The following is a 25,428-nucleotide window of genomic DNA, read 5'->3' as shown; positions in this document are numbered from 1 at the left end:
AAAAAAAAAAAAGAGAGAAGTTTTTCTTAAGGGTACTATTAGCCAACAACACCTACTTCTCGCTTTAAATCGATTTTGTGTGTGGTGTGCCAATAGCGAAACTTTTTTCTTTTTATTTCTTTCTTCTTTTCAAATGAGAAAGAAGAGCAACATGAGAGAGAGGTCTCTCTCTCTCTTTCTTGGTCTCGTGGAAAAGATGGCATCTCGATGTATTTCTGATGATCAGATTGGTTTCTAGAGAACTTTTAATTCGATTCCTGATTCTAGTCGTTGGATTTGAGCTTTTCTTGTCGAAAAATCTTGTTTTGATTGAGTATTGTGTGTGAACGAAACCTATGGTTTTAGGTTTTGTTAGCGATTGAATAGAAGAAAAAGATTCTTATGAGAGATTATTAGAGTTTGGTAGATCGATCTTGAAAAAATTGAGACGGAAGGGGTTCAGAGTTTCAGATTTGATATAGTTCATGTTTTGATGAACAAAGAAACCTGTAGAGAGGGCGATTTTCTTCGTGAGATGAGAAAGCAGAGAGTCACTAAAGATCAATGATCGTGCGTGTAAAACTAGAGGTTGATCTCCATCTCTTTGTTTCTCTTCATTCGAAGAACGTTTCTTCTTTTGATTCTTGGGACTGTGATGCCTTTCTTTTGGTCGATCGTTTTTATCTTTATTTCGATTGTGTTGTTCTCTGTGGAGATTTGCTTGAATCTTTGTCTCTCTCTCAACTTATACACTTACTGCTGTTTGCAAGAATTTCCAAGCTAATTTCAATAAAAAAGAAATAAATTAGAAGGGCTTTGGATTCTCTATAAGCGGCAACAATGGTAGTAGGGCAGAAAATGAAGTAGACACGTGAAGACAACCACAACAGATTCGCTCTCGTGTTGAAGAACGAAAAGTACACTCTTGGATAAAATCGCCCTTCAATCTCTCGTGAGCTTTAAAGGAAAAATGATTTCTAATAATTGCTTACCTTTGCGAAAATCTGAGATCGATTGTTATGTGTTGCTTGTGAAAGTGGTTGTCCACCATTTCAATGGAAATATAGTTGATTTGGGGACAGCATGTGGGAAATATTTATGTGTATCATGCCTTAACATTGTTGATCTAGGTGATTTTAACATCATCAAAACATTTCTTGGTGATCACTGAGCAACCTCAGATTTTCTATTCTCAAGAAGTTTTCTTATTAAATACCCCCTCTTAAAGACGTGATAATTTTGTTTTGGTCTAGTTTATTTTCGCGACAAAAATAGTTTTGGGTTATGTAGTTTTTCTAGATATTTAAAAAAAAAATAAAAAAATAAAAAAAACTCAGTAAAGAGAAAAGAATAAAAAGTAGTGGTTGGTAGCACCCTCTCCATTGCAATGGTGTTAAAGAGGGAATGATATTTTTTTCTATTTGCCACACCAACTTTTACCTATTGTAGACCCCCCATTTTTGCACTCGCCTGATTAATCAACTCGTCAACCCGATTTCGACGGTTCTCAATGATAGATGGTTATTCCAATGCTCTATTTGGTTACCAGAAGTGTTTCAGAAATTCGGACAAGGTATCTTAAACTAACAAAACTGTAGAAACCACACTACGCTAGGAAAATATTACCCAAAAAATATAGAAATCATCATCTTGTAGACAAAAAGAAATTTTAAGATAAAAATCACTAAAAAAATGACTAAATTACCAAATTACCCCTAACCTCAAAACATCCCTAGAGCCTACATTACGCTTAGGAAAACCCTTTCAAACACATAAAATAATAAATTGAAATCAAATAAATCATTTCGTCAATTTTCACAAAATTTGACAAAATTACGAAAATGCCCCTCATAAAGTTCATGACCATTTCGCAAAAAAAATTTCATAAATGAGACAAACCAATATTCTCATTGATTCTTTACAAAAAATTGATTCCAAAACATCATGGAACATTGAAAAATGACTTAAAACGCAAAAAGTCCTCTCCGAGGGTAAAATAATAATTTTATAATTTTAATAATTAAAAATTTTGAAATTAATAAATAAAACATTAATTAATGTAAAGTGAAACTCTAATTAAAATTAAAGTCAATCAAGTAAGACTTAAGTCAAAATCCTAAAATTAAAGTCAATCAAGTAAGACTAAAGTCAATCAAGTGAGACTTAAGTCAAAACCCTAATAGAATTCTAATTAAACTCTAAAACTACCTAATAGAATTCTAACTAAACTCTAAAACTACCTAGAAGAAACATAATTAAACTCTAAAACTAACCCTAAAAGAAACATAATTAAACTCTAAAACTATCTAATAGAATTATAATCAAACACCAAATTTATCTAAAATAATTCTAATTAAACACTAACTATATCTAAAAGAATTATGATTAAACATTAACTCTATCTAAAAAGCACCTAAAAAAATCTATAAATAGGGACCTCTACAACTTATTTTCGTATGTCAAAATAAATCCTAAGAAAAGTAGGTCAAAAAGCTTCCCTTGCCTTCCCTAAACCCTAATTTTGAAGTCCTAACTCCTTACCTAACATTCATACCCCAACTTTAGCTCAAAAAAATACTTAGAAACCATTCAAAAACACTTAGAAATCCATAAACAAATCAGAAAAATTCAGATCTAAGAAGGAGGTACTTCGTCTTGGAGATCTGAAGCGAATTCGATGATAGAACGAAGCAAGGAATATTAATCAAGTGATCTCTCCGCTAGATCTAAGGGAACAAAATCATTGCGTTCGTAAAGGTAAATATTTTTAATTTTTTTGTTTAGGTCTTTTTAGCAATGTAGTCTTATTGGAAAATAGTAGAGACCGACATTTGCCCGGTGGGGTTGGTGCCTAAGACCGTCGTACCCTGTAACATGATTCCCGAACCCGTGTTTTATTTCGTAATTAGTATTATTTGTCTTTTAGAGTTAAAGTTTGGTTCCTAGACCGTAATAACTAGGTGGCGACTCCCAAACCTTCAAAAGTCAAAAGTGAATCCACGCACTCCATGAATCGATGGCGCTTTCAGTGACGATTCCACTGGGGACTATTGAGGATCAAACTTGAAAAGTCCCAAGTATGGGAGCATTGCCAAATTGACCAAGTTTTATTGTATTTTATTTTGGTTTATTTGTTTAGTTAGTTTGGCTTGATTGTAGATCATTTGTTTGATTTTTGAGTTTTCTTGTTTGTTTGTTTGCTCTATGATCCAATCAAGGTTCATTTGTGATGATCCTAAATAATTCAAGATTTCAAAGATTAATAAGAAAATGATGGAATGATGGTGATTGGGATGAGAAGAATGTTTTAAAAAAAAAACAACACTTAAGCATGGTGCTCCGATAGTGAAAATATTTTTTTTTCTCTTTCTATTTTCTTCTCCATATGTGTGCTGAAAGGGGCAGCAACGAGAGACGCTTCTCTCTTTCTTTATCGACTCTTGTTAATGGCAATTTTGAGAATTCTGATTTGGATTTTAATAATCTCAACAATGGCGTCGAAGCATCTCATAAGGTTTACCTAGAATACCAATCTGTAAATCTGGAATTATTGCTAAATGAAGGTTGGGACAGCAATGTTAAAATATTTTTCTAGAACATTCTAGTAAGAATTAAGTCTGGGAACCTCTTAATAAAATGTATATCTCATCGAGTAAATTAATTTAGAACCTAAATTCATTTAATTGCATTTTCAGGAGCCTTGGATATTATCGATGCAAGTTCGGATTAATCTATAAATCTAGAATTGTTGCTGAAAGAAGGTTAAAACATTTTTACAGAACATTCTAGTCAGAATTAGGTCTGGGCCCCTATTAATAAAACATAGATTCCATCGAGTAGAATAATTTAGAACCTGAATTCACTTAATTTCGTTATCGGGAGCCTTAAATATCATCGATGCAAGTTTGAATTGTATTTTCCTAATTCACAGAAAATCTGAATTTATCTAGTGTTAGCACAGTTATTGTTCCTGATTTATTTGTGAGAGCGAGCTCATTTGGCACTATGATCTTTTTCTTTGATTTTCTTTTGGGATTTGTTTCTAATTTTTTTTTTATAATTAAAAAAAAAGGGTTCCCAGACCATCATTCTATCATCAATTCAATATTTGTTAGAATCTTGATTTATGTTGGATCACCTAAAGTGATCCTTGATGAACCATAGATAAAAACAAAATAAAACAAATAAAAAATTTTGTGCCTGTTTCAATATTGGATCTGATTAATTATTCCTTGTGCTATACTGATTAATGGCTTATTTGACATGCCATGATCTTGTTTGATATATATTTTTTATGTGTATGCCTTGGTCTTAATTTTTGATGCTATGGGATATCCATAATTTGTGGTTTGACATGACCCGCAGACCCATTTATTTGAAAAAATTCTCGGGCACACCCCACCCTGTATTGCACACACCACAAACATGTTTACTGTTTTGCACATTTGCATGGCCCGGTCTCTTCAGAGATGTGACATCATTCATGAAAATCAGAACTCCAGTCACGTACCTTAGGGTATATCAAACTAGGGCATCAGTACCATCTGATCAGGTGACTCTGAAAAGGTATATCGATGTACCTAGACTAGAGTGACCTGAGCCTTTAACCTATTGTAAGCCGCACAGTCACATGTCCTGATTGCCAACGTAGTACTAGTACATGGTCGGTCCCCTCGTGAGATGCTAAACCATTTATGAAAGTTATAACCCTAGACTCGTACCTATATAATATATCAAAGGTAATCTAAGTTCACCAATAGCACTTCTTAGTCAAAATCAGTACCTAAACAAGATCTTGCCCGCTGTACCCTACTGTACGAGGGGGATAAACTACGTCTATTCTAGACGAGATGTATTTAAGAGGGCCCTTGCTCAGTATTGTGTGCCACCTCTCAACTAGGGATTAAATTGACTACTTTTGACTTTAGAGAAATGGGTTAGAATCTTAGATTATTACCTATACAATATATCAAACCAAGTCACCACGTACTGTCTGATTAAGTACGCTCGAGAGGTATATAGGTGCACTTGGGTAAGGGTGGCCAGATAAATTACATTGCACGTAGTAAACCTAGAGTCTAAAAGCCTTCCTATAGGTCACGACCTGAACTGACTATGGGTGGTTCCAGGTTCCTCTATTTAATCCAACCAACAGGTAAATGGGTAGACTGATCCCGACTATTCAAACTAAACCCACTATATCGGTCCGATCCAATCGGTGAAATGTACCGATCAATTTGAGCCAATTAAACTAGTTGGCCCAATTGACAAATGGATCAAAATGATCAAACCAAATCAGTTGGATTAATTGGTTTCACTTTTAAAGATCTAGATCACTTTATATAAAAAAATTCGATCTTAGGATCAAATTAATTTGTCTGATCAAAGGTTCAATCCCATCCAGGGGTAGACCCTCGTCTAACCTTTCTCACTTTCTTGGTCAGTATAGACTTATAGTGCATTTGGATTCGATATTTCCCACCGAACTTGGGCTAATTTATATCGAAATTTTAATCATGTGGTTAAGAGTCAAACCTTTAGAGTCAATGGTTAACCTTGGTTTACTTCCAATCAAGTAATAATTGCTCGTAAACGTTCTAAATCACCATCTATACCACTTTGGGTTCGTGAAAAAAGTCGTCTTTCTAGAGTATCATTGTCAAGTCCAAGTAGTCAGCCCTCACCACAAAAAGAAACAAGTACAATGAATGAAACAATGCTCAGTTAGATTTTGGAATCTTTTTAAGCAAAAATTATCACTTCTGTCCAGAAATAAATTGAAGTCCTGAAGACTAAAAAGGAAAAAGATAAAGAACCTCAGGATGTGTTTGACCTCATCAAAAACTAAGAATATAATGAATTACCTATCGACTCTGTCTTAACTCATCGAATAACTCAGGTTGAAACTACTTTGAAGAACATCAAAGACCCCGATAATCTTACTATTGGATTAGGGGCAATGACGTTATTTCCCATGGTTCGTTGCTAGAGAAGTTCACGATGCCAAACATAAAGAAGTTTGATGGGATTGGATGCCCTACAACTCACTTAAAAGTATATGTCGGCATCATGCAATCTCAGGGTTTGAGTGAAGAACAAATGGCACAACTTTTTCAAAGAACCCTTACAGGTCCTGCTCTACGCTGGCTCATGTCATTGGATTCATCTCGGGTAAGAACATGGCATGAATTGATGAAGGAGTTTATTGGTCGATATTCATTCAACACTAATATTGAACTCACAAAAAGAGACCTAGAAACTACTAAACATAGGCCCCGGGAAAACTTTCACTGAGTTCATTGCTCGATGGAGAGCTAAAGCCGCTCAATTGTGGAATCGATCTTAAGAGAAGGAACAAGTCAAGATCATCCTTAGGAATCTCACTCCAAATTATGCCAAGTATTTGATGCCTCAATACCATCTTACTTTTCAATCCCTCATTGAGGCTAGAAATCAAGTTGAGGATGCCTACTCTTCGAAACTTTTTGGTAACCCGTCTGAGTCAAAACCCAAATATTTTAAACCTAATGTCAATTCCTTACAAGTGGCCAATACCTCTTTCGCACTATTTTCTCAAGCTACTCAGCCCTCACAAGCCAAGCCTAGGAGACAATTTGCCAATCTTGGAATGTCCCTTAGTGTTGCTTATAAAAAATTGATGAAAATGAGATTACTGACACCTTTACAACCTAAGCCTTTGCCTAATCCTCATCCTCCAAACATGGATAATGGGCAATTCTGTGAATTCCATAAGATGCCCGGTCATGTTCTTAACAGGTGTATTACTCTCCGTCATACTATTCAAGACTTAATTGAATAAGGAAAGGTCATCATACCCGCTTCTACCGCTCCCAATGTTAAAACTAATCTTTTACTTACCTTTCAAAATAAACCTCCCCCTACTTTGAACCTGATATCCCTATTCAAATTTGAGTCGGTTGACCCAATTTCCTTCATTCATTCAGTCGGTCCTAACAGTGTACCCCCACCATGCCAAGATGAGCATATCTACTCCAAGGCAGTACCTGAACTAAAGAACAGAGAGATTATTGAAGCAATGGGTAATCCAACATATGACAGGGTCAAATCAGAATATAAAGAGATAGTAAAAGCAGGCAAGTTCAAGTCATCCATCAAAGATAACCGAAGTGGCATAAACCCTAGAATTGTATCCCTCCATTCAGAATAATGTTTTCTTAGTTTTTTTAACTTTAGTTGCACCAGTCTTTGAGTTAGTCATCTTTAATTTTGGGCTTTAGTCAGGTTTGTCAGTCTATACTTTTTTTATTCTAATAAATAAAGAAGCTTTTGATTATCATGTGTGCAATAATGATGTGAACATAAAATCTAACATGAGAAATGACTTAAAGCTCACTAATCAAATTTGATAAAAGTGTACACTCAAGAAGTGCAAATTGGTGATACATTATCCTCAGGAGAACATGAAAGAATAATAAACTTACTTGAGAAATTCAACAACGTTACTACATGGTCTCTTGAGGATAGATTGTACCAAAATAGATCAGGGCATAAAGTCGAGGGTGAACTTCAAAATCAAAGATTATCGGTTAAGAATTATGCAGTTGAAACCATCGACAAAGGTGCTAAGACCTACAAGTGGATTTACCATGTTTTTCACTCAAGAGAAGAGAGTTCTCATTCATAAAAAAATAAATGATTTTCTCAAATTCTAGAAGAGTTGAATAGTCGAATATAGAAAACTCGATCATATTCGATTTCACAAAAGAAGATTGAAGAATATTCATTCTCAAAAGAAGATCGTACTCGACAGGGCAATCAAGACATCGAGTTCCTAGAATCTTGACCAAGTCAAAGAACATTTACCAAAGGAGGCCTTATTTGGTCGAACAAGTTTCCTATCTTACCAAAAAAAAAAGATAACTTTCTTTAGCCCCTCGCAGCCTCTAAAAATATCAAATAGCCTGTTTCTTTCTAAACCACACCAACCAACCTTGGGAGGGAAGTCTAAGTATGAACTACGTTTTGACCTGATCCCAAAAGAAAAAGAAATATTTTGGGTACGTAGGCAACTTGAGAAGTTACTTCAGGCCTGATCACGGAAAAAAATGTACTCTCTTGAGAAAAGTGTCATCCAAAAGGAAAATCTCCGATTGAAAGGTTCAAAAGAAGAGAATGCTAAACTAGGGGCATTAAAAAAATTGACAGAAAAGAAAAGAATGCCAAACTAGGGGCATTAGAAAAAAAAAGTCAAAAGAATTTACAAAAAATAATGATAAAAAAAAGAGAATATTAGACGAGGGGCATTTTGGAAAGTCGAACGTTTTACCCTTTCTTTCTAAACAATGTCCTAAGCCCACCTATTAAGTCCTCTTGAATGTTAATTGACTCGATTAAGGTGTAGGAAATCAAGAAGTTATCGAGTTGAATATTCAAGATCATCGAGAAAAGAAGAAGCCCGTTAAGTCGAAAACCCAAAAAGGTGACTTAGGCAAAAGTTAGGGCATAATCATAAAAAAGAAAGTCTGTTAGGTTGTAAACCTGAAAAGGCGACCTAGGCAAAAATAAAGGCATCTTTAGAAAAAGAAAAGAAAAACCTGCTAGGTTGATGATGAGACTATCGTTGTTCTTCTCACCGGAGTTAATAATAATCTTACGTTTACCTTACTTGTGGGGCAAGTAGAGGATCGAACCCAAGAGAAAGGAGGAATAGAGTTAAGCTAAGAAGATAAAATTCAAATTAACTAAAAGGAATTAAAACTGTTTTTCTTTGTATTTTTGAACTTATAAGAAAATGTAAAATTACTAGAAAAGAAACTAAAGTAAGTGAAATTAAAAGCAAGTAAACTTATGAAATTAAAACACCATTAGAGGTGGATCTACCTAGAACATGTTGATGAGCAATTCTTAATTTCAAGCCTTTTTATAACTCAATCGTAAGGGCTTGGTGTTAGCTCCTTAGATCGGAAAGTTTTGCAAATGAAATGAAATAAGGGAACATAAACAAAGTAGAATTCTTTGAAAACTTCCTACTACCAATTATCTAGTTTAAGCATACTTTATCTTGATCTAATCTAAGCATAAAGTATCTATATTAAGAATAAAAGGTGCAAGAAACTTAAAGAGAATTCATAAGCATTTTAAATAAAAGAAAGGCATGAAATTAAAAATAACACAAGAACTTGCTCTAGGCTTTTCCACTTTCCAATGGAGGGGAACTTAGCCTAATGTCATTGCAAGAGAGGGAAGATAAGAGATGAAAGAATTTTTCTTCATTTCATGGAGAAAATTATAACTTCTACTTCTTACAAGACTAATTAGCCAAAAAGAAATAACTAGAAAATGAAAATACAAAAAATAAGAGAATAGGCAAAGAGCCTTAGATTAAAGGAGTCTTGGATAAGAGAACCAAGATGGGACCCTTTCTCTAGAAATGAAGGCTCTATTTATAGAGAAAAATGTGTGTAGAAGAGTCTAAAAGTAGCCTCCACTTTTCTTTGCACAAAAAGACAAAAGAGGAGAATATGAGTTAAGGATTAGGGCATTCCAAAGTGGGCCCAAATACTTTTGCCTTGAGATTTTGATTCCAAATTGTTGATTTTCTGCACAAGAAACACACGTAATTAGATTTATCTAGTAAATGAATTTATTTATATATAATTAAGCTTAATTAACATGCAACGTGGTGGTTTGAGGCTTATCATGATTATTATCTTAATATAGAGAAATAGGTACAAAAATCAAGATAAATATCTGGAAAATGTGCGTATAATTGAGTGTTTGGAGACACTCATCAGTTGAAAACCTAGAAATGCAACCTAAGCAAAAATTTAGGCATTATCAAATGGGAGGAAAGGTCTCATCAAGAAGAAAAATTCAGAAGGAAGCTTGTGCAAAAACTAGGAAATGTAGAACCATTCAAGTCACAACATTCGTTTTTCAGTCAAGAGCTCACATCCGACGAAGACAATGTTAAAGTCAAAAAAATCAGAAGTCATCTTGAACATTGTAAGATCTTCAAGAGTATGTTTACTTGTTCAAGTGTTCACTGATAGAAGATGTAGAATCATCAACCACTTTAGAGAGAAAAATCTTCTATTATAATATTTATCAAGATTTTTTAAGTCCAACTCAAGCATTTTTCAAAAAAAAAATTTGAAAGAAAATGATCAATCCCTTATTGTACATATGATAATCTTAAGAGTCTTAAATTTAAGAGAATGCCAGTTCTTCTATCTGTCATACATCAGAGTCCATATTTTTTAAGCGTAATCCATTCCATCAGTCTTGTAGTCAAGTTTAAGTTAAAACCAACCTTGAAACTAGGGGCATTTTTCAAAGTCATTTAATTTCAAAGTTTTATTCTTAATCACATGATAAAAGGAAAAATCTTACTTAAAAGTTCGATGAAGTCCAATGATAATTATGAATCCAGATGCATGATAAGCCAATAAAGGTTCGATCTTTTAAATTTTGAGCTCGATTTTGAATCATAGAATGAATTAATAGGATTGTTTAAGTTCCTATAAATCTAAGTCCGAGAAACGTGACTTAGTAAGTTCGAGTCCGAGAAACAAGATTCCAACTTTTTTTGAATCATAGAATGAATTAATAGGATTGTTTAAGTTCCTATAAATCTAAGCCCGAGAAATGTGACTTAGTAAGTTCGAGTTTGAGAAATGAGACTCCACCTTTTTTTAAATCATAAGATGAATTAATAGGATTGTTTAAGTTCCTATAAATCTAAGCCTGAGAAACGTGGCTTAGTTTGTTCAAGTTCGAGAATGAGACTCCAACTTTTTTTAATCATAGAATGAATTAACAAGATTGTTTAAGTTCCTGTAAACGTTAATCCGAGAAGGGTGGCTCTAATTAGTTCGAGTCCGAGAAAGGAGACTCTAATTTTTTTGAATCATAGAATGAATTAACAGGATTTTTTAAGTTCCTTAGCCTGAGAAACAGGGCTACAATTGGCTCGAGTCCGATAAACGAGACTCAAACTTTTTCGAACTGTAAAAAAGAATTTTAAATAGGATTTAACGAAGTTCTTACAATATTATGACTCCAATTACCTCATTGTTCAACCTTGTCAGAATTGCTTTTGTTGCATAAGCACATTTCAATTTTGAATCATTATTGTCAGTGAGATAAAATCTCGAGGACCTGACACATTTTTACTCAGTAAGCATCACACCATTGCACATACGTGTGTAGACACCCCATTTTTGCACTCGCCTAATTAATCAACTCGTCAACCTGATCGCAACAGTTCCTAATGATGGATGATTATTCCAATACTTTATTTGTTACTAGATATGTTTCAGAAATTCAGATGAGGTATCTCGAACTAACAAAATTATAGAAACCACGCTACACTAGAAAAATATAATCCCAAAAACATAAAATCATCATCTTGCAGACAAAAAGAAGTTTCACGGTAAAAATCACTAAAAAAATGATCAAATTATCAAAATATCCCTAACCTCAAAATAATCCTAGAGCCTAATTATGCTTAGAAAAACTCATTCAAACACAAAAATAACAAATCGAAACCAAATAAATCATTTCGCCAATTTTCAAAGAATTTGATAAAATTATGAAAATGCCCCTTATAAAGTTCACAACCATTTCACAAAAAATTTTCAGAAATGATAAAAACCAACATTCCCATTGAATTCCTTATGAAAAATCGATTCCAAAACATCCTAAAACATCAAAAATCGACTTGAAATACAAAAAGTCCTTTCCGAAGGCAAAACGGTAATTTTACAATTTTTATAATTAAAAATTTTGAAATTAATAAATAAAATATTAAATAATTAAAGTAAAATATTAATAAAATTAATTTAAAAATTTGAATAAAAAAAATCAATCAATCAAGCTCTCAAGTAAAATTGTTGATGGTTGCCAAGATATTTATTCAAGGACCCCTCCATTTGGGGGTCCAAAGAATTAATGATATAATAAAACGGGTTTCTTCAAAAAAATTAAAGTCAATCAAGTAAGACTAAAGTCAAAATCAAAAAGTTAATTAAGTAAGACTCAAGTAAAAAAAAAAATTAAAGTCAATCAAATGAGACTAAAAGTCAAAATCCTAATCAAATCAATCTCATAAGACTTAAGTGAAAACCCTAATTAAAACCCTAATAAAGTCAATCTCATAAGACTAAAGTCAAAATCCTAATTAAAACCCTAATAAGACTAAGTCAATCTCATAAGCCTAAGTTAAAACCCTAAAGGAAACCTAATTAAACACTAACTCTACCAAAATATTTTTATAAATAAGAGTCTCCACACATTATTTTCGTATCAAAAAATAAATCCTAAAAGAAGTAGGTCAAAAAGCTTTCCTAGCCTCCCATAAACCATAATTTTGAAGTCCTAACTCCTTACCTAAGACCCATACCTCAATTTTTGCTCGAAAAATACCTAGAAGCCCTTCAAAAACACCCAGAAATCCATAAATAAATCTGAAGAATCCAGATCTAAGAAATAGATACCTTGCCTCGGAGATCAGAAATCAGATCCGGAGATAGAACAAATCGAGGAGTACTGTACAAGGAGTTACTCTATCAGATCTGAGGGAACAAGACCATTGCATTAAGAAAAGATAATTATTTTTATTTCTTTTATTATTATTTAGGACTAGTTAGCAATATAATTTTATTTGAGAATTAGTAGAGACCGACGTTTGTTGGGCGGGGTTGGTGCCTAACACCTTCCAACCCCGTAACGTGATTCCCGGTCTTAATTTTTTTATAGATTAGTTGTTTTATCAATTTCGAGTCAATATTCGGTTCTTAGACCATAGTAACTAGGTGGCGACTCCCAAACCTCAAAGGTGAAAAGCAAATCCACGCATCCCGCGGATCGAGGGCGCTTTCAGTGGCGACTCCACTGGGGACTATTGAGGATAAGACTTGAAAAATCCCAAGTATGGGAGAATTGTCAGGATGACCTAATTTTTTTTTATTTACTTTGATTTATTTTATTTATTTATTTTTGTGGCTTGATTGTGGATGATTTTGGGTATTGTATTTTTGTCCAATTAAGGGTCACTTTTTGATGACCCCTAAATAATGAAAGATTCAAATTGACATATGAAAATGATGGAATGATGAAGGTTGGGATAACAAAACGTAGATCCCATCGAGTAGATTAATTTTGAACCTGAATTCACTCAATTTCGTTATTGAGAGCTTTGGATATCATCGATACAAGTTCAATATGTAAATCTGAAATTGTTGCAGAATGAAGGTTGGGACAGCAATGTTAAAACTTTTTTACAGAATATTTTCATCAGAATTAAGTCTGGAAACCTATTAATAAAACGTAGATCCCATCGAGTAGATTAATTTAGAACTTGAATTCACTCAATTTCGTTATCAGGAGCCTTAGATATCATCAATGCAAGTTCAATCTGTAAATCTGGAATTGTTGCTGAATGAAGATTGGGACAGTAATATTAAAACATTTTTACAGAATATTCTAACAAGAATTAAGTCTAGGAACCTTTTAATAAAACATAGATCTCATCGCATAGATTAATTTAGAACCTGAATTCACTCAATTTCGTTATCGGGAGCCTTGGATATCATCGATACAAGTTCAATATGTAAATCTGGAATTGTTGCTAAATGAAGGTTGGGATAGCAATGTTAAAACATTTTTACAGAACATTCTATTCAGAATTATGTCTAGACACCTGTTAATTAAACGTAGATCCCATCGAGTAGATTAATTTAGAATCTGAATTCACTCGATTTCATTATCGAGAGCCTTAGATATCATCGATGCAAGTTCAGATTGTGTTTTCCTAATTCACAGAGAATCCGAATTTGTCTAATGTTAACACAGTTAATGTTCCTGAGAGCGAGGTCATTTGGCACTAGGATCTTTCTCTTTGATTTTCTTTTGGGATGTGTTTCTAGTTTTTTTTATAATTAAAAAAAAAAAGAGTTCATCGCTCTTCATCTCAACAATTATCATTCTATCATCAATGTAACATCTATTGGAATCTCAATTTATTTTGGATCAACCAAAAGTGATCATTGATTGGACCTTAAAAATTATAAAAATTATGCCTATTACAATGTTTGGGTTTGATCAATTATTCTATGCCATGATCATTAATTGATTTGCCATTGATCATGATCAGATATATAGTTGATGTGCTTTTTGGTGATTTTAGTGATGTTATTGGATTGGTATTTATTTTGGCTATATTCATATGGTATCAATGTGTGATGGTATGATTTGTGATGTATGGAATATATGACATGACAAAGGTGGAGTATTTCTATTGATCGGTTATGTCATATAGGCCCGAGCCCCTAATAACCAACGAATGGCAAGCGCTTTTCCTTGTGTAGATCCTATTTGAATGGGAACTTTTTGAGTTGATCCGCCTACACGTTTTGCTTTTACTGCTATATCGGGAGGCCCATGGGCCCATTTTTTTGAAAAGGCCTCGGGCACACCCCACCCTATTTTGCACATACCACATGCACGTTTACTGTTTTGCACGCTTGCATGTCCCATATAGCCATTGTGGCACTAGTGCGTGGCCCGATCTTTTCGGAGATGCGACGTCATTCATGAAAATCACAACTCCAGTCACGTACCTTAGCGTATATCAAACTGGGGCATCAGTACCGTCTGATTAGGTGACTCTGAAAGGTATATCAATGCACCCAGGCTGGAGCTACCTGAGCCTTTGACCTATTGTAAGCCACACAGTCATATGTCCCTTTGCCAACATAGTACTAGTACGTGGTCGGTCCCCTCGTGGGATGCCAAACCATTTATGAAAGCTACAACTGTTGACTCGTACCCGTAGGTATATCAAAGATAATCCAAGTACATCAATTGCACTTCTTGGTCAAAACTAGTGCCTAAGCGAGATCCTGCCCTGTTGTACCCTACTGTATGAGGGGGATAGACTACGTCTATTCTAGACGAGAGGTATTTAAGTGGGCCCTTGCTCAGCATCGTGTGCCACCTCTCAACTGGAGATCAAACTGGCTGTTTTTGACTTCAGAAAAGTGAGTTGGAGTTTTGGATTATCACCTATACGGTATATCAAACCAAGTCACCACGTACCGTCTGATTGAATATACTCGAGAGGTATATAGGTGTACTTGGGAAAGGGTGGCCAGATAAAAATGTATTGCACGTAGCAAGCTTAGAGTTTAGAAACCTCCCCTCTAGGTCACGACTCGAACTTATCATGGGTGTTCCTGGGTTGTTATTTGAATGAGACCTTGTGATTGATGAATGTATGTGAATGATGTATGAGATCAGAATGTATGATTGTCCTTAAGAAAAAAAAATTTTGCTTTTGGAAATTAAAATGGGTGCACCGACCCAATAAAGAATCCATTTCTTGCAATAATTCATAATGACCCAATCCACCTCGATCCAACAATCATAATGGGTCGGGCCATTTAGATCAAAATGGAAATCAAATCCTTTTTTAAATTCGGGTTCTGACCCATTTTAAGAGAAGAAAAATATTTTCCAGAAGAAAAATATTTTCTAGAAAAATGTTTTCCAAAAGAAAAGAGAAGGAAAGAAAAATGATATACAAAAGATATATTTTTGCATGAACCTTGGAAATTTTCTTTTTTGCATGGACTTTGAAAAATTACTAAAATGTATTTTTCTAAAAAGAAAATGACTAGCAAAAAAATAATCAGATTTGTGAAAGTTTTATTCAATGAAAACATTATTTGCCAATAATTTTCAAGAGTGCAATAGAATTATTTTCCTTCTGAATAATCATTGCATGAATTTTCAAGATTCATTTAAAATGTTATCAAGAGGGTAGTACTGGAATTCATTAAATTCACCTTCAATGAGGTTTAATGGTTATCATTGTACCTAAGCTCAATCGTCCATCGTCTAGCTAGGGTTATAAGTCTAACAAACGTCAATATAAGTCAACAGTCAGAAATGACTTTAGAATTTCTTAACATCGCCCAATTATTCTCTGAAGATCATAGTGCTTCAGTCTTGCCGGTTATAAGCATTGTCTCGAATCCTCAGTCCATAATCAAGCCCGTTGTGAGTAGTCTTGAGTTTTCATAAGTCATTTGGGTTAGCTCGAGTCATTTTTTTTCAACAAGGTCATGTCTTCTTCTCGAGTCGACTCTTTTTTCTGTTAAGTCGACTTAGTTTGTCGAGTCATAGAGGTGTCTATTGCCCCTTCTGAATTTGATTGGATAAAGAAAATTTTTGAATACCTCGAGCGCATTAACGAATTAACTAATAATCTGATAGATTTCTCTCCTGAAGAAGGAAGATAAGAATCGAGCTCAACTTTTAATCAAGAAAGCAAAGGTCATTGACCTCGGAACAGAAAATAATTCCTAAAGAGATTCAAATAGAAACCATCCTATCCCTAAAGGAACACAAGGGGATAATGAATTTTCTCATAAATTTCAAAAGACTTGTTTGTGTAGGCCTATGAGGATATGTTAAGTACAAGCTTGGGTGTTGTCTGACACAGAATAGATACTAGCTTGAGAAAATAAGATCAAGGAAGATGTTACAAAATGTATTAGTGCCACACTTCTCAAAATGGTAGAGCTCCCAGAATAGATTACCATTATCAGATTAATGAAATGTTAAAGCGGTATTGATCTCTGATAATGGGTCGTTCATCAAAACTTAGGTTATCACTCTGTGTTCAAAGCTCGAGATTCAACATCACATTATCTCTCTACCGTCCTCAGATTAATGGAAAGGTTGAAGTAGCCAATAAAATATCTCAAAACAATCATCAAGGAAATGTGTCAATCACACCAGGATTAGTTAGAGAAGTTACCATTCACACTAGGGGCACATCATACTTCAATATAGTCTTCCACTGGAGCTATTCCCTATTTTCTAGTGTATGATATGGAAGCAATCTTACCAATGGAAATGGAAATCCCGTATCTCAAGGCCTTCAAGGAAAGTCAATTGTTAGAAATAGATTGGGTTAGTAAATGGTATAAAGAATTAAAGTTGATTGGAGAAAAACGACCAAGAGCTTTGTACCACTTGCAAGTTTATCAAAGAAGAATCACCCATACGTTTGACAAAAGGATCAAGGCCCATCACTTACAAGTCGGGGATTTCGTATTCAAAGAAAATCAGGCACCTATCTTTGACCCTAGAGAGAAGTTCAAACCAAAATGGAGTGGATCGTTCATCATCAAATAAATATTACCCAGAAAAATTGTCAGACTTCAAGATCATGATGGAATCGAATTACCAACCAACCAACCTAGGGGAGGGTATTTCGAACTACGTTTAGACCTGATCCCAAACTAAATTGGGGTACGTAGGCAACCTGAGAAGTTACTTCAGGCACAGTTCAAAAAAAAAATTCTACTCCCAGAATAAACACAAAGAAAAAATGAATAAAGAAGGGAGTATTTTTCAAAAAAAATCTTTCATCCAAAGTATAGAAGAAAGAAAATCAAGAATGCCAAACTAGGGGTATTTTTTTAAATAAAAAAAAATTAAAGAAAAAGATACTTAGAAATGGAGAGTACATTAGACTAGGGGCATTTTTTTTTTGGATTTTGAACCATATATCCTTTCTTTCTAAACCCTCCTAAGCCCACCTAAAAATTCCTCCTAGGTATTCGTAAAATGATCAAGGGAAGTTCGTGTTATCGCTAATAAGGATCTCTTAATGAAGAAAAGTAAAAGCCTGGTAGGTTGAAAACCCCTAAGGGCGACTTAGGCAAAAGTCAAGGCAAAAAGAAAAAAAAAATCAAAGCTCGTTAGGTTGAAAATCCGAAAAGACGGTTTAAGAAAAAAGAAGAGCATATAAAAAATAAAAATAAAATTCCTAACCTGCTAGATTGAAAACCCAGAAGGGCGATTTAGGCAAAAGTTAAGGCACCATCAAAGAAGAATCCGAGAGGAGAATCTAAGAAACTTTCTTCAAGGCTCGTGCCGTAGTAGAAAGATCAGACGAAGATAATATCAAAGTGAAAATTGATAAAAACTTAGAAGACATCGAAATCATCTTTGATTTTCAAAGGAATGTTCCTGATTAAATGATCTAAAAGGGAGAAAGACAGATTAATTTCAAACTTCGAAAGAAAAATCCAAACTTTCAATGTTCTTCAAATTTTGAGTTTTTCAAATAATGTTCATCTATTCAAAGTTGCACATATGATGCTCTTAAGAGTCTCAGAATTTCAAAGGATGAGGTCATTTGAGTCAAGCATATTCGTCTATTCTTTGTTATATCTAAATAAGGGCATTTTTTTATCTCAATCATAGAAGTTCTTGTTATGTTTCATGTGTTCAATTTGTCTGTTGAGCAATCTTGACCTAATAAAAATTAATCATCTCAATAAATCCAGATGTTGTCAAATCAGGTTTATCAAAAAGAAAGAAATTCTGATTTAAAGATCGTTTTGGAACATGTGCTCAAACAGAATGAGATGCCTAATATGTTTTGAACAGAAGTTTTCAAGGTTTTCTTTTTTAAACTTTCTTTTCATTAGTGTTTATTCAATTTTTTGTTTGGGATAAAAGTATCACCAAACTTGTTGATTTTTTTTCCAGAGGTTTTCTCAACCTTCCAATTTTATTCTACTCAAAATTTTTCCAAATTCATTCATTCTTTCCCTAATTTATTCATAATTTCCCAGATTTATTCCCAAATTCATTCATTATATTCTTGATTCTTTCCAGATTCATTAATTATTTCCTAGATTCAATCAATCTTTTCGAAATTCATTTTTTTTCCAGATCTATTTATTCCCAGATTCAATCCTTCTTTTCCAGATTCATTTTCAAACATTCTTTCCCATATCTATTTATCCCCATATTCAATCATCATTTTCCAAATTCATATTCAATCATCATTTTCCAAGTTCATTTTCAATCATTCTTTTCCAGATTTATTGTCAATCATTATTTCCCAGACTCATTCATTCCTTTGCCAGTTTTGCTCAGTTGCTGCCAGGGGCTATCTTGGATTTTGCTTAGTTGCCGCCAAGGATTAACTTGGATTTTACTCAGTTGCCACCAATGGTTATCTTGGATTTTGCTCAGTTGCCGTCTAGGGTTAACTGGGATTTTGCTCAGTTGCCGCCAAGGGTTATCTTGGATTTTGCTCAGTTGTCGCCAAGGGTTAACTTGGATTTTGTTTAGATGCCGCAAAGGGTTAACTTGAATTTTGCTCAGTTGCCGCCAAGGATTATCTTGGATTTTGCTCAGTTGCTGCCAAGGGTTATCTTGGATTTTGCTCAGTTGCCGCCAAGGGTTATCTTGGATTTTGCTCAGATGCCTCCAATGGTTATCTTGGATTTTGCTCAATTGCCACCAAGCGTTATCTTGGATTTTGCTCAGATGTCGCCAAGGGTTAACTGGGATTTTGCTTAGTTACCGCCATGGGTTATCTTGGATTTTACTCAATTGTCGTCGAGGGTTTTCTCAGATTTTGCTAGTTCATTACTCTTTCATTCCGAGTAGGTAGAGTAGAACCTTCCAAAAAAAATAGTTCATTACTCTTTCACTCCGAGTAGGTAGAGTAGAACTTCCCAAAAGAATTAGTTCATTACTCTTTCACCTTGAGCAGGTAGAGTAGAACTTCCCAAAAAAAATTCGTTCATTACTCTTTCACTCCGAGTAGGTAGAGTAGAACTTCCCAAAAAAAATTAGTTCATTACTCTTTCACCTTGGGCAGGTAGAGTAGGACTCCCAAAAAAGTTAGTTCATTACTCTTTCACTCCGAGTAGGTAGAGTAGAACTTTCCAAAAAATTAGTTCATTACTCTTTCACCTTGAGTAGGTAGAGTAGGACTCCCAAAAAGTTTAGTTCATTACTCTTTCACTCCGAGTGGGTAGAGTAGAATTTTCCAAAAAAATTAGTTCATTACTCTTTCACTCCGAGTAGGTAGAGTAGAACTTCCCCAAAAAAATAGGTTATTACTCTTTCACTCCAAGTAGGTAGAACTTCCCAAAAAGTTAAGTTCATTACTCTTTCACCAAGGGTACGTAGAGTTGGACATTCAACTTTTGTTCGATATTTTCTCAGATCTTTTTTTTCTTTGTTCAAACTCAAATTTTTTCTCAGGTTTTACTCAGATTTCATGTTTTGGTCAGTCACCTTACTCAATTTTTTTATGAATGTGCAAAATAGAAACGCACTTTTCCAAAATTAGCATCACACCAATGCACACACGTACACTTTGCATTAGTCAGGGAGAATTTTCAAAAATTCAAGGATCTGACACTGCCAGTGAGAGCTCGCGCTCAAGGACCTGACATTTTTTTTAGTTCGGGGAGAGCTTTACCCTCAAGGATCCGAACCCCTAAACGAATTGCTAAATCAGGCTGCAAAATGAATTGTCACTAGCTTTGACATTCGGATATCGCACTATCTATCAGAATAGATTTACTATCTAGTTTGCTTCAACCCTTGGCCAAAGAGGCCCGTAGACACCCAAACTTTTCATTCGCCTGATTAATCAACTCGTCAACCTGATCGCAACGGTTCCCAATGATGGATGATTATTCCAATGCTTTATTTGTTATTAGATATGTTTCAGAAATTTAGATAAGGTATGTCGAACTAACAAAACTGTAGAAACCACGCTACGCTAGGAAAATATAATCCCAAAAATATAAAAATCATCATCTTTTAGACAAAAAGAAATTTCATGGTAAAAATCACTAAAAAAATGACCAAATTATCAAAATACCCCTAACCTCAAAAAAACCCTAGAGCCTACATTACGCTTAGGAAAACTGATTCAAACACATAAAATAACAAATCGAAACCAAATAAATCATTTCGCCAAATTTTAAAGAATTTGATAAAATTATGAAAATGCCCTTCATAAAGTTCACAACCATTTCACACAAAAAATTTCATAAATGATAAAAACCAACATTCCCATTGAATTCCTTATGAAAAACCGATTCCAAAACATCCTAAAACATCAAAAACTGACTTGAAACACAAAAAGTCCTCTTCGAGAGTAAAACGGTAATTTTATAATTTTTATAATTAAAATTTTCAAAATTAATAAATAAAATATTAAATAATTAAAGTGAAACATTAATAAAATTAATTTAAAAATTTAAACAAAAAAAATTGATTAATCAGGCTCTCAGGCAAAATTGTTGATGGTTGCCAAGATATTTATTCAAGGACCCTTCCATTTGGGGGTCTAAAGAATTAAAGATATAATAAAGGGGGTTTCTCCAAAAAAATTAAAGTCAATCAAGTAAGACTCAAGTAAAAAAAAGTTAAAGTCAATCAAATGAGACTAAAAGTCAAAACCCTAATTAAAACCCTAATCAAGTCAATCTCATAAGACTTAAGTCAAACCCTAATTAAAACCCTAATAAAGTCAATCTCATAAGACTAAAGTCAAAATCCTAATTAAAACCCTAATAAAACTAAGTCAATCTCATAAGACTAGAGTTAAAACCCTAAAGGAAACCTAATTAAACACTAACTCTACCCAAAAAAATTTATAAATAGGAGTCTCCACACACTATTTTCGTATAAAAAAATAAACCCTAAAAGAAGTAGGTCAAAAAGCTTTCCTAGTCTCCCATAAATCCTAATTTTGAAGTCCTAACTCCTTACCTAACACCCATATTTCAATTTTTGCTCAAAAAATACCTAGAAACCCTTCAAAAATACCCAAAAATCCATAAACAAATCCGAATAATCCAGATCTAAGAAAGAGATACCTTGCCTCGGAGATCAGAAATCAGATCCGGAGACAGAACAAAGCGAGGAGTACTGTACAAGGAGTTACCCTATCAAATCTGAGGAAACAAGACCGTTGCATTAATTATTTAGGTCAAGTTAGCAATGTAGTTTTATTTGGGAATTAGTAGAGACCGGTGTTTGCTGGGCGAGGTTGGTGCCTAACACCTTCCAATCCCGTAACGTGATCCCCGGACTTAGTATCTTTTGTAGATTAGTTGTTTTATCCGTTTTGAGTCAATGTTCGGTTCCTAGACCGTAATAATTAGGTGGCGACTCCCAAAATTCAAAGGTCAAAAGTGGATCCGTGCACCCCGCGGATCGAGGACGCTTTCAGTGGCGACTCCACTGGGAACTATTGAGGATCATACTTGAAAAACCCCAAGTATGGGAGCATTGCCAGGATGACCTAGTTTTTTTTTTTATTTAGTTCGATTTATTTTATTTATTTATTTTTATGGCTTGATTGTGGATGATTTTGGGTATTGTATTTTTGTCCAATTAAGGTTCACTTTTTGATGACACCTAAATAATGAAAGATTCAAATCGACATATGAAAAGGATGGAATGATGAAGGTTAGGATAACAATGTTAAAACGTTTTTACAAAATATTTTAGTAAAAATGAAGTCTGGGCACCTATTAATAAAACGTAGATCCCATCGAGTAGATTAATTTAGAATCTGAATTCACTCGATTTCGTTATCGGGAACCTTGGATATCATCGATGCAAGTTCAATATGTAAATCTAGAATTGTTGCTGAATGAAGGTTGGGATAGTAACGTTAAAACATTTTTACAGAATATTTTAGTCAAAATTAGGTCTAGATTCCTATAAATAAAACGTAGATCCCATCGAGTAGATTAATTTAGAACCTGAATTCACTCAATTTCGTTATCGAGAGCCTTAGATATCATCGATGCAAGTTTTATTTGTAAATCTGGAATTGTTGCTGAATGAAGATTGCGACAGTAATATTAAAATATTTTTACAGAACATTCTAATAAGAATTAAGTCTAGAAACCTCTTAATAAAACATAGATCTCATCGAGTAAATTAATTTAGAACCTGGATTCACTCAATTTCGTTATCGGGAGCCTTGGATATCATCGATACAAGTTAAATATATAAATCTGAAATTGTTGCTGAATGAATGTTGGGATAGCAATGTTAAAACGTTTTTATAGAACATTTTAGTCAGAATTAGGTCTCGGCACCTGTTAATAAAACGTAGATCCCATCGAGTAGATTAATTTAGAATCTGAATTCACTCGATTTTGTTATCGGCAGATATCATCGATGCAAGTTCAGATTGTATTTTCCTAATTCACAGAAAATCCGAATTTATCTAATGTTAACACAGTTAATGTTCCTGAGAGCGAGGTCATTTGGCACTAGGATCTTTCTCTTTGATTTTCTTTTGGGATATGTTTCTAGTTTTTTTTATAATAAAAAAAAAAAAAAAAGAGTTCAACACTCCTAATCTCAACAATTATCATTCTATCATCAATGTAACATCTATTGGAATCTCGATTTATTTTGGATCACCCAAAAGTGATCATTGATTGGACCTTAAAAATTATAAAAATTGTGCCTATTGCAATGTTTGGGTTCGATCAATTATTCTATGCCATGATCATTAATTGATTTACCATTGATCTTAATCAGATATATAGTTGATGTGTTTATTGGTGATCTTAGTGATGTTATCGGATTGGTATTTATTTTGGCTAATATTCATATGGTATCAATGTGTGATGGTATGATCAGGCCCATGGGCCCATTTGTTTTAAAAGGCCCCTGGCACACCCCACCCTATTTTGCACACACCACATGCACGTTTACTGTTTTGCACTCTTGCATGTCCTATATAGCCAACGTGTCACTAGTGCGTGACCGGTTCTCTTTAGAGATGCGACGTCATTCATGAAAACCACAACTCTAAACTAAAGTCAAAACCCTAATAGAATTCTAATTAAACTCTAAAACTACCTAATAGAATTCTAATTAAACTCTAAAAATACCTAAAAAAAATATAATTAAACTCTAAAACGAACCCTAAAAGAAACATAATTAAACTCTAAAACTATCTAATAGAATTATAATCAAATACTAACTCTATCTAAAATAATGCTAATTAAACACTAACTCTATCTAAAAGAATTATGATTAAACATTAACTCTATCTAAAAATCACCTAAAAAAATCTATAAATAGGGACCTCTACAACCTATTTTCGTAGGTCAAAATAAATCTTAAGAAAAGTAGGTCAAAAAACTTTCCTAGCCTCCCCTAAATCCTAATTTTGAAGTCCTAACTCCTTACCTAACATCCATACCCCAACTTTAGCTGCAAAAAATACTTAGAAACCCTTCAAAAATACCAAGAAGTTTATAAATAAATCAGAAAAATTTAGATCCAAGAAGGAGGTATTTCGTCTTAGAGATCTGAATCGAATCCGGTGACAGAATGAAACAAGGAATATTAATCAAGGGATCTCTCCGCCATATCTGAGGGAATAAAATCGTTGCGTTCGTAAAGGTAAATATTTTTAATTTTTTTATTTTGGTCTTTTTAGTAATGTAGTCTTATTGGAAAATAGTAGAGACCGACATTTGTCGGACGGGGTTGGTGCCTAACACTGTCCAACCCCGTAATATGATCCCCGGACCCGTGTTTTCTTTTATAGATTAGTGTTATTTGTCTTTTAGAGATAAAGTTCGATTCCTAAACCATAATAACTAGGTGGCGACTCCCAAACCATCAAAAGTCCAAAGTGGATCCGTGCACCCCACTGATCGAGGGCGCTTTTACCTATGGCACACCACATTTAGATGTTTGTTAATTCTGTTTTGGTTGCAAATGTATGTGATGATGTGACAATAGAATTTTTCTTATTTTTTTTTTGGGCTATGTTTTTGGGTTCTTTTAATAATTAGTAATAGTTTTCTTTTAATTGATTTTTTTTAAAAGAAGAGAGTTTTTTTTTTATTTTGTTTATTTTTTATTTTTTTTATTTTTTTTGTTTTGTTTTGGCTCATAAAAAAAATTCATCACTCCTTATCTCAATAATTACCATCCTACCCTCAATTCAATATGCTTTGAAAATCTTAATTTGTTTAAGGTCACCCAAAATAATCCTTGATTGGACCACAAAAGAAAAATATTTTTGGTTTGGACTAAGAATTGTATGTTTGTTCAAACGATCGAATCCGATTATTAGTCCTTGTGTTGAATGCTTATCTAATATTGCCATGATCTTGATATATGTTTGATGTGCTTATTTTTTATCTTAATGATGTTATTGGATTGATATTTGTATTGGATAATATTCATGTGGTATCAATACTGTGATGATATGATTAGACTTATAAGCCCATTAGTTTAAAAAGGCCCCGGGCACACCCCACCCTGTTTGCACACACCACTGGCATGTTCATCGCTTTGCACTCTTGCATGCCCCATATAACCAATGATGAGTGTCTCGAAACACTCAATTATACGCACATTTATCTGGATTTTTGTCCCTATTTCCTTATATTAAGGTAATAATCACTATAAGCCTCGAAACACCATGTTGTATGTTAATTAGGCTTAATTCTACATAAATAAATTCATTTATTAGATAAATCTAATTACGTGTGTTTCTTGTGTAGAAAATCAATATTTTGGAATCAAAATCTCAATGCAAAAGCATTTGGGCCCACTTTGGAATGCCCTAATCCTTAACTA

General features: G+C 33.8%; 1 pseudogene; it reads left to right on the top strand.

Moving 5' to 3' along the window:
- The first annotated feature begins 421 nt into the window (after positions 1 to 421).
- LOC147393203 (large ribosomal subunit protein eL30 pseudogene) lies at positions 422 to 1,192 on the top strand (annotated as a pseudogene).
- The last annotated feature ends 24,236 nt before the right edge of the window (positions 1,193 to 25,428 follow it).

Source organism: Akebia trifoliata, chromosome 10, assembly GCF_017979445.1.
Source record: "Akebia trifoliata isolate Shusen 1 chromosome 10, ASM1797944v1, whole genome shotgun sequence".
NCBI classification, from domain to species: domain Eukaryota; kingdom Viridiplantae; phylum Streptophyta; class Magnoliopsida; order Ranunculales; family Lardizabalaceae; genus Akebia; species Akebia trifoliata.
This window is presented reverse-complemented; position numbering and strand designations above follow the sequence as displayed.